Source organism: Mytilus californianus, unplaced genomic scaffold (genome assembly GCF_021869535.1).
Source record: "Mytilus californianus isolate M0D057914Y unplaced genomic scaffold, xbMytCali1.0.p SCAF_1, whole genome shotgun sequence".
In the NCBI taxonomy this organism is placed as follows: Eukaryota; Metazoa; Mollusca; class Bivalvia; order Mytilida; family Mytilidae; genus Mytilus; species Mytilus californianus.
Window position 1 is genome coordinate 15,992,766 of NW_026262581.1, and position 11,439 is coordinate 16,004,204.

General features: G+C 31.3%; 1 long non-coding RNA gene across 1 annotated transcript; it reads right to left on the reverse strand.

Moving 5' to 3' along the window:
* Nucleotides 1-997: 997 nt before the first annotated feature.
* LOC127712741 (uncharacterized) lies at nt 998-11,044 on the reverse strand. The gene is made up of 3 exons (XR_007987302.1): nt 10,864-11,044; nt 9,166-9,356; nt 998-1,562 (listed from the first exon to the last, which is right to left on the reverse strand). It is a non-coding gene; the product is annotated as an uncharacterized LOC127712741 (long non-coding RNA).
* Between the last annotated feature and the right edge of the window lie 395 nt (nt 11,045-11,439).

Genomic DNA, 11,439 nt, shown 5'->3' on the forward strand with positions numbered 1-11,439 from the left:
TAGTGATGACATAAGGTTGTTTACTAGTATAATAGTATAACTTCCATAGGTCGTTGACAATCATATTAGTTGTAGTTAGTTTCCATGCTACCTTCTAAGGTTTGACATGATACAGCGATAAATTAACGATTTTTGGTTGCTTAGCATCCAGTGGCAAATATTTCATGTATGTTTAGGACTATGATATAGTGATGACATAAGGTTGTTTGCTAGTATAATAGTACAACTTCCATAGTTCATTGACAATCATATTAGTTTGTAGTAGGTTTCCATGCTACCTTCTAAGGTTTGGCATGATACAGCGATAGATTAAAGATTGTTGGTTGCTTAGCATCCAGTGGCAAATATTCCATGTATGTTTAGGACTATGATATAGTGATGACATAAGGTTGTTTGCTAGTATAATAGTAGAACTTCCATAGTTCATTGACAATCATATTAGTTTGTAGTTAGATTTCATGATACCTTCTAAGGTTTGACATGATACAGCATCCAGTGGCAAATATTCCATGTATGTTTAGGACTATGATATAGTGATGACATAAGGTTGCTTGCTAGTATAATAGTATAACTTCCATAGTTCATTGACAATCATATTCGTTTGTAGTTAGTTTCCATGCTACCTTCTAAGGTTTGACATGATATAGCGATAAATTAACGATAGTTGGTTGCTTAGCATCCAGTGGCAAATATTTCATGTATGTTTAGGACTATGATATAGTGATGACATAAGGTTGTTTGCTAGTATAATAGTACAACTTCCATAGTTCATTGACAATCATATTAGTTTGTAGTAAGTTTCCATGCTACCTTCTAAGGTTTGGCATGATACAGCGATAGATTAAAGATTGTTGGTTGCTTAGCATCCAGTGGCAAATATTTCATGTATGTTTAGGACTATGATATAGTGATGACATAAGGTTGTTTGCTAGTATAATAGTATAACTTCCATAGTTCATTGACAATCACATTAGTTTGTAGTTAATTTTCATGCTACCTTCTAAGGTTTGACATGAAACAGTGATGAATTGAAGATTTGTTGGTTGCTTAGCATCCAGTGGCAAATATTTCATGTATGTTTAGAACTATGATACATATAGTGGTGGAACAAGGATGTTTGCTAGTATAATAGTATAACTTCCATAGTTTATTGACAATCATATTAGTTGTAGTTAGTTTCCATGCTACCTTCTAAGGTTTGGCATGATACAGCGATAGATTAAAGATTGTTGGTTGCTTAGCATCCAGTGGCAAATATTTCATGTATGTTTAGGACTATGATATAGTGATGACATAAGGTTGTTTGCTAGTATAATAGTACAACTTCCATAGTTCATTGACAATCATATTAGTTTGTAGTAAGTTTCCATGCTACCTTCTAAGGTTTGGCATGATACAGCGATAGATTAAAGATTGTTGGTTGCTTAGCATCCAGTGGCAAATATTTCATGTATGTTTAGGACTATGATATAGTGATGACATAAGGTTGTTTGCTAGTATAATAGTATAACTTCCATAGTTCATTGACAATCATATTAGTTTGTAGTTAATTTTCATGCTACCTTCTAAGGTTTGACATGAAACAGTGATGAATTGAAGATTTGTAGGTTGCTTAGCATCCAGTGGCAAATATTTCATGTATGTTTAGAACTATGATACATATAGTGGTGGAACAAGGATGTTTGCTAGTATAATAGTATAACTTCCATAGTTTATTGACAATCATATTAGTTTGTAGTTAATTTTCATGCTACTTTCTAAGGTTTGACATGAAACAGTGATGAATTGAAGATTTGTTGGTTGCTTAGCATCCAGTGGCAAATATTTCATGTATGTTTAGGACTATGATATAGTGATGACATAAGGTTGTTTGCTAGTATAATAGTACAACTTCCATAGTTCATTGACAATCATATTAGTTTGTAGTTAGTTTTCATGCTAACTTCTAAGGTTTGACATGATACAGCGATGAATTGAAGATTTCTTGGTTGCTTAGCATCCAGTGACAAATATTTCATGTACGTTTATGACTATGATATAGTGATGACATAAGGTTGTTTGCAAGTATAATATTATAACTCCCATAGTTCATTGACAATCATACTAGTTTGTAGTTAGTTTCCATGCTACCTTCTGAGGTTTGACATGATACAGCGATGAATTAAAGATTTGTTGGTTGCTTAGCATCCAGTGGCAAATATTTCATGTATGTTTAGAACTATGATACATATAGTTGCGAAACAAGGTTGTTTGCTAGTATAATAGTATAACTTCCCTAGTTCATTGACAATCATATCAGTTTGTAATTATTTTCCATTTTACCTTCTTAGGTTTTACATAGTGATGAATTATTGATGACATAAGGTTGTTTGCTAGTATAATAGTATAACTTCCATGTTTCAGTCAAATATGAGTCGGTATCATTTTCATATATATATATATATATATATATATATATATATCAGTGTCTTGTATGTTTTATACATACATTTTGTTTCTGTATTATTTTATTTTTATTTTTATTCATTACTTTATAATTTCAGGTATATCTTTGTTTCGTATGTAAATAGTGATAGCTATATAGTAGATCTATGTTATTTACATAATTAGTTACATGTATATTGTATAAGATGTACAGTGTTATATACATAAAGAAAGATGTACAGTATTATATACATATAGAATTGTATACTATTACATTGTGCATATAGTATAGTGTCGTACGTAGTTTCTCGATCAGAAATACGTCGTACCATAGCATTAATAAGGATCAAAAATTCTATAATTAAATAGAACCTGATTCAACGGGTGAGATCACAACTAGTGAAATATTCACCGTATCAAATTGTTTTATAAAAAGACCATAAACCCACTTATTCATGGTATGGTATCAATATTTCTGACCTGACACTACGTACTTTTTATTGCTTAATTCTTTAGAATTTAATATGCAATGTTTCGGGTTCTTTCGGGAGTATTCCCAGGTAAACCCTCATCAGAGGCCGACCTTTAGCTATTTATTTCGTATCTAGTATCATAGATAGATGTGTGTCTGTTTCATAACAGTTTTTTATTTAATTTATTAACTACACGTGCATATAGGTCTACGTTGTAGCTAGTCTTTTTACAGACTAAAGAAACTGACCAAGTAGATCAGCACCTTTGGTTAATTATTCATATATATAATGGAAAGACTTATTGTCTTTATTCTCGTAATCTAATCTATCATAAATCTACACGAGATCTAATAGTTAGTAGTTATCAGTGCTATACTGTTGAATTCACACTAGACTGCCGTGTATGTTTTAACACCTATTTGATAATATACCAATGTCTCCATGTTTAACAATTGAAGAGGTTTGTGTAGATACCATGTCGGGTCTATGCATGAATATAACAGGAACCATTCTGTTTTCCCTTGTACGTGATCTCTTGAAATAAATCGGCATCACGTCTTTTTACATCTGTTTCACAGTATAATGATTGTATACTAAAGCCTCCCGTGGTGGGGTATTGTGAATCAATGTCTTTGGCTTAATGATTAATTGTCATGTTGCCAATATTCTTATTGTTTTTTAAACCAATATCTGGTTTGGATTTAGATAGTTTTTTTTTTTTTTGGCAATCGGATCTTTCCGAATTATATACCAAATTTTGTTATTACCGTGTTAAGATAATCAAGATATTTCTGCCACTTGTTTTCTAATATTTGGTTTCTTTCGAAGTTGCTGTCTGCATCTATGCTAACTCAGCCTAACTGTATTTGTTAGGGAGGAATCCGCAAGACATTTACACTTTAGACCGTATAATACATGTTGCTATTGATTCTAAGAATTCTCGTACCTTCAGAAGGAATGAAAACAATGTACTATTTCAAATAGTTGTTCACTTTGTTCACCTTCTTCATTAAATATATGAAACCCATCAATTCTCATTCTTTAGTGGAATTTAATATTATTTTCGTAGGGTATTTCTCTGTTTTATGTCTATAATTATGGTTAAATATAGCAATATCAGATATTTCCAGGGAGGCAACTCTGCCCATTGAAACGCCAACGATCTGTTGCTAGTATAATAGTATTACTTTCGTTATTCATTGACAATCATATTTATTTGTTATTAGTTTCCATGTAACCTTCAACGGCTTGACATACTAATTATTATCGATATTAGTTGCTTAACGTCCTGTTGCCAATATTTCATGTATGTTTAGGACTGTGATATAGTGATGACATAAGGTTGTTTGCTAGTATAATAGTATAACTTCCATAGTTCGTTGACAATCATATTAGTTGTAGTTAGTTTCCATGCTACCTTCTAAGGTTTGACATGATACAGCGATAAATTAACGATTTTTGGTTGCTTAGCATTCAGTGGCAAATATTTCATGTATGTTAAGGAATATGATATAGTGATGACATAAGGTTGTTTGCTAGTATAATAGTATAACTTCCATAGTTCATTGACAATCATATTAATTTGTAGTTAGTTTCCATGCTACCTTGTAAGGTTTGACATGATATAGCGATAGATTAAAGATTGTTGGTTGCTAAGCATCTAGTGGCAAATATTTCATGTATGTTTAGGACTATGATATAGTGATGACATAAGGTTGTTTGCTAGTATAATAGTACAATTTCCATAGTTCATTGACAATCATATTAGTTTGTAGTAAGTTTCCATGCTACCTTCTAAGGTTTGGCATGATACAGCGATAGATTAAAGATTGTTGGTTGCTTAGCCTCCAGTGGCAAATATTTCATGTATGTTGAGGACTATGATACAGTGATGACATAAGGTTGTTTGCTAGTATAATAGTATAACTTCCATAGTTCATTGACAATCATATTAGTTTGTAGTTAGTTTCCATGCTACCTTCTAAGGTTTGACACGATACAGCGATGAATTATTGATTGTGGTTACTTAAAGTCCAGTGACAAATATTTCATGTATGTTTTAGACGATGATATATATAGTGATAACATAAGGTTGTTTGCTAGTATAATAGTATAACTTCCATAGTTCATTGACAATCATATTAGTTTGTAGTTAGTTTTCATGATACCTTCTAAGGTTTGACATGATATAGCATCCAGTGGCAAATATACCATGTATGTTTAGGACTATGATATAGTGATGACATAAGGTTGCTTGCTAGTATAATAGTATAACTTCCATAGTTCATTGACAATCATATTAGTTTGTAGTTAGTTTTCATGATACCTTCTAAGGTTTGACATGATACAGCGATAAATTAAAGTTTGTTGGTTGCTTAGCATCCAGTGGCAAATATTTCATGTACGTTTAGAACTATGATACATATAGTGGTGGAACAAGGATGTTTGCTAGTATAATAGTATAACTTCCATAGTTCATTGACAATCATATTAGTTTGTAGTTAGTTTCCATGCTACCTTCTAAGGTTTGACATGATATAGCGATAAATTAACGATTGTTGGTTGCTAAGCATCCAGTGGCAAATATTTCATGTATGTTTAGGACTATGATATAGTGATGACATAAGGTTGTTTGCTAGTATAATAGTATAACTTCCATAGATCATTGACAATCATATTAGTTTGTAGTTAGTTGTCATGATACCTTCTAAGGTTTGACATGATACAGCGATAAATTAAAGTTTGTTGGTTGCTTAGCATCCAGTGGCAAATATTTCATGTACGTTTAGAACTATGATACATATAGTGGTGAAACAAGGTTGTTTGCTAGTATAATAGTATAACTTCCATAGTTCATTGACAATCATATTATTGTAATTAGTTTCCATGCTACCTTCTGAGGTTTGACATGAAACAGCGATGAACTAAAGATTTGTTGGTTGCTTAGCATCCAGTGGCAAATATTTCATGTATGTTTAGGACTATGATATAGTGATGACATGAGGTTGTTTGCTAGTATAAAAGTATAACTTCCATTGTTCATTGACAATCATATTAGTTTGTAGTTAGTTTTCATGCTACCTTCTAAGGTTTGACATGATACAGCGATGAATTGAAGATTTGTTGGTTGCTTAGCATCCAGTGGCAAATATTTCATGTATGTTTAGGACTATGATATAGTGATGACATAAGGTTGTTTGCTAGTATAATAGTATAACTTCCATAGTTCATTGACAATCAAATTAGTTTGTAGTTAGTTTCCATGCTACCTTCTGAGGTTTGACATGATTCAGCGATGGATCAAAGATTTGTTGGTTGCTTAGCATCCAGTGGCAAATATTTCATGTATGTTTAGAACTATGATACATATAGTGGTGAAACAAGGTTGTTTGCTAGTATAATAGTATAACTTCCATAGTTCATTGACAATCATATTAGTTTGTAGTTAGTTTACATGCTACCTTCTAAGGTTTGACACGATACAGCGATGAATTATTGATTGTGGTTACTTAAAGTCCAGTAACAAATATTTCATGTATGTTTTAGACGATGATATATATAGTGATAACATAAGGTTGTTTGCTAGTATAATAGTATAACTTCCCTTAGCTAGTTCATTTACAATCATATCAGTTTGTAATTATTTTCCATGTTACCTTCTTAGGTTTAACATAGTGATGAATTATTGATTGTTGATTGCTATACGTCCAATTGCAAATATTTCAAGTATGTTTAAGGACTATGTTGACATAAGGTTGTTTGCTAGTATTATAGTATAACTTCCATGTTTCAGTCAAATATGATTCGGTATCATTTTCCAATATATATATATATATATATATATATATATATATATATATATATCAGTGTCTTGTATGTTATATGCATACATTTTGTTTCTGTATTATTTTATTTTATTTTTATTCATTACTTTATTGTTTCAGGTATATCTTTGTTTCATATGTAAATAGTGATAGCTATATAGTAGATCTATGTTATTTACATAATTAGTTACATGTATATTGTATAAGATGTACAGTGTTATATACATACAGAAAGATGTACAGTATTATATACATATAGAATTGTATACTATTACATTGTGCATATAGTATAGTGTCGTACGTAGTTTCTCGATCAGAAATACGTCGTACCATAGCATAAATAAGGATCAAAAATTCTATAATTAAATAGAACCTGATTCAACGGGTGAGATCACAATTAACTAGTGAAATATTCACCGTATCAAATTGTTTTATAAAAAGACCATAAACCCACTTATTCATGGTATGGTATCAATATTTCTGACCTGACACTACGTACTTTTTATTGCTTAATTCTTTAGAATTTAATATGCAATGTTTCGGGTTCTTTCGGGAATAATCCCAGGTAAACCCTCATCAGAGGTCGACCTTTATATATTTATTTTATATCTAGTATTGTAGATAGATATGTGTCTGTTTCATAACAGTTTTTTTCAAATTTACTACACGTGCATATAGGTCTACGTTGTAGCTAGTCTTTTTACAGACTAAAGAAACTGACCAAGTAGATCAGCACCTTTGGTTAATTATTCATATATATAATGAAAAGACTTATTGTCTTTATTCTCGTAATCTAATCTATCATAAATCTACACGAGATCTAATAGTTAGTAGTTATCAGTGCTATACTGTTGAATTTACACTAGACTGTCGTGTATGTTTTAACACCTATTTGATAATATACAAATGTCTCCATGTTTAACAATTGAAGAGGTTTGTGTAGATACCATGTCGGTTCTATGCATGAATATAACAGGAACCATTCAGTTTTCCCTTGTACGTGATCTCTTGAAATAAATCGGCATCACGTCTTTTTACATCTGTTTCACAGTATAATGATTGTATACTAAAGCCTCCCGTGGTGGGGTATTGTGAATCAATGTCTTCGGCTTAATGATTAATTATCATGTTGCCAATATTCTTATTGTTTTTTAAACCAATATCAGGTTTGGATTTAGATAGTTTTTTTATTTATTATTTTGGCAATCGGATCTTTCCGAATTATATACCAAATTTTGTTATTACCGTGTTAAGATATTCAAGATATTTCTGCCACTTGTTTTCTAATATTTGGTTTCTTTCGAAGTTGCTGTCTGCATCTATGCTAACTTAGCCTAACTGTTTTGTTAGGGAGAAATCTGCAAGACATTTGCACTTTAGACCGTATTTAAAAGATTATCTTATAAATACATGTTGCTATTGTTTCTAAGAATTCTCGTACCTTCAGAAGGAATGAAAACAATGTACTATTTCAAATAATTGTTCACTTTGTTCACCTTCTTCATTAAATATATTAAATCCATCAATTCTCATTCTTTAGTGGAATTTAATATTATTTTCGTAGGATATTTCTCTGTTTTATGTCTATAATTATGGTTAAATATAGCAATATCAGATATTTCCAGGGAGGCAACTCTGCCCATTGAAACGCCAACGATCTGTTGCTAGTACAACAGTATAACTTTCGTTGTTCATTGACAATGATATTTATTTGTTATTAGTTTCCATGTAACCTTCAACGGCTTGACATAATAATTATTATCGATATTAGTTGCTTAACGTCCTGTTGCCAATATTTCATGTATGTTTAGGACTGTGATATAGTGATGACATAAGGTTGTTTACTAGTATAATAGTATAACTTCCATAGGTCGTTGACAATCATATTAGTTGTAGTTAGTTTCCATGCTACCTTCTAAGGTTTGACATGATACAGCGATAAATTAACGATTTTTGGTTGCTTAGCATCCAGTGGCAAATATTTCATGTATGTTTAGGACTATGATATAGTGATGACATAAGGTTGTTTGCTAGTATAATAGTACAACTTCCATAGTTCATTGACAATCATATTAGTTTGTAGTAGGTTTCCATGCTACCTTCTAAGGTTTGGCATGATACAGCGATAGATTAAAGATTGTTGGTTGCTTAGCATCCAGTGGCAAATATTCCATGTATGTTTAGGACTATGATATAGTGATGACATAAGGTTGTTTGCTAGTATAATAGTATAACTTCCATAGTTCATTGACAATCATATTAGTTTGTAGTTAGTTTTCATGATACCTTCTAAGGTTTGACATGATACAGCATCCAGTGGCAAATATTCCACGTATGTTTAGGACTATGATATAGTGATGACATAAGGTTGCTTGCTAGTATAATAGTATAACTTCCATAGTTCATTGACAATCATATTCGTTTGTAGTTAGTTTCCATGTTACCTTCTAAGGTTTGACATGAAACAGTGATGAATTGAAGATTTGTTGGTTGCTTAGCATCCAGTGGCAAATATTTCATGTATGTTTAGAACTATGATACATATAGTGGTGGAACAAGGATGTTTGCTAGTATAATAGTATAACTTCCATAGTTTATTGACAATCATATTAGTTGTAGTTAGTTTCCATGCTACCTTCTAAGGTTTGGCATGATACAGCGATAAATTAACGATTGTTGATTGCTTAGCATCCAGTGGCAAATATTTCATGTATGTTTAGGACTATGATATAGTGATGACATAAGGTTGTTTGCTAGTATAATAGTACAACTTCCATAGTTCATTGACAATCATATTAGTTTGTAGTAAGTTTCCATGCTACCTTCTAAGGTTTGGCATGATACAGCGATAGATTAAAGATTGTTGGTTGCTTAGCATCCAGTGGCAAATATTTCATGTATGTTTAGGACTATGATATAGTGATGACATAAGGTTGTTTGCTAGTATAATAGTATAACTTCCATAGTTCATTGACAATCACATTAGTTTGTAGTTAATTTTCATGCTACCTTCTAAGGTTCGACATGAAACAGTGATGAATTGAAGATTTGTTGGTTGCTTAGCATCCAGTGGCAAATATTTCATGTATGTTTAGAACTATGATACATATAGTGGTGGAACAAGGATGTTTGCTAGTATAATAGTATAACTTCCATAGTTTATTGACAATCATATTAGTTGTAGTTAGTTTCCATGCTACCTTCTAAGGTTTGGCATGATACAGCGATAGATTAAAGATTGTTGGTTGCTTAGCATCCAGTGGCAAATATTTCATGTATGTTTAGGACTATGATATAGTGATGACATAAGGTTGTTCGCTAGTATAATAGTACAACTTCCATAGTTCATTGACAATCATATTAGTTTGTAGTAAGTTTCCATGCTACCTTCTAAGGTTTGGCATGATACAGCGATAGATTAAAGATTGTTGGTTGCTTAGCATCCAGTGGCAAATATGTCATGTATGTTTAGGACTATGATATAGTGATGACATAAGGTTGTTTGCTAGTATAATAGTATAACTTCCATAGTTCATTGACAATCATATTAGTTTGTAGTTAATTTTAATGCTACCTTCTAAGGTTTGACATGAAACAGTGATGAATTGAAGATTTGTTGGTTGCTTAGCATCCAGTGGCAAATATTTCATGTATGTTTAGAACTATGATACATATAGTGGTGGAACAAGGATGTTTGCTAGTATAATAGTATAACTTCCATAGTTTATTGACAATCATATTAGTTTGTAGTTAATTTTCATGCTACCTTCTAAGGTTTGACATGAAACAGTGATGAATTGAAGATTTGTTGGTTGCTTAGCATCCAGTGGCAAATATTTCATGTATGTTTAGGACTATGATATAGTGATGACATAAGGTTGTTTGCTAGTATAATAGTACAACTTCCATAGTTCATTGACAATCATATTAGTTTGTAGTTAGTTTTCATGCTACCTTCTAAGGTTTGACATGATACAGCGATGAATTGAAGATTTCTTGGTTGCTTAGCATCCAGTGACAAATATTTCATGTACGTTTATGAATATGATATAGTGATGACATAAGGTTGTTTGCAAGTATAATATTATAACTTCCATAGTTCATTGACAATCATACTAGTTTGTAGTTAGTTTCCATGCTACCTTCTGAGGTTTGACATGATACAGCGATGAATTAAAGATTTGTTGGTTGCTTAGCATCCAGTGGCAAATATTTCATGTATGTTTAGAACTATGATACATATAGTTGCGAAACAAGGTTGTTTGCTAGTATAATAGTATAACTTCCCTAGTTCATTGACAATCATATCAGTTTGTAATTATTTTCCATTTTACCTTCTTAGGTTTTACATAGTGATGAATTATTGATGACATAAGGTTGTTTGCTAGTATAATAGTATAACTTCCATGTTTCAGTCAAATATGAGTCGGTATCATTTTCATATATATATATCAGTGTCTTGTATGTTATATACATACATTTTGTTTCTGTATTATTTTATTTTTATTTTTATTCATTACTTTATAATTTCAGGTATATCTTTGTTTCGTATGTAAATAGTGATAGCTATATAGTAGATCTATGTTATTTACATAATTAGTTACATGTATATTGTATAAGATGTACAGTGTTATATACATAAAGAAAGATGTACAGTATTATATACATATAGAATTGTATACTATTACATTGTGCATATAGTATAGTGTCGTACGTAG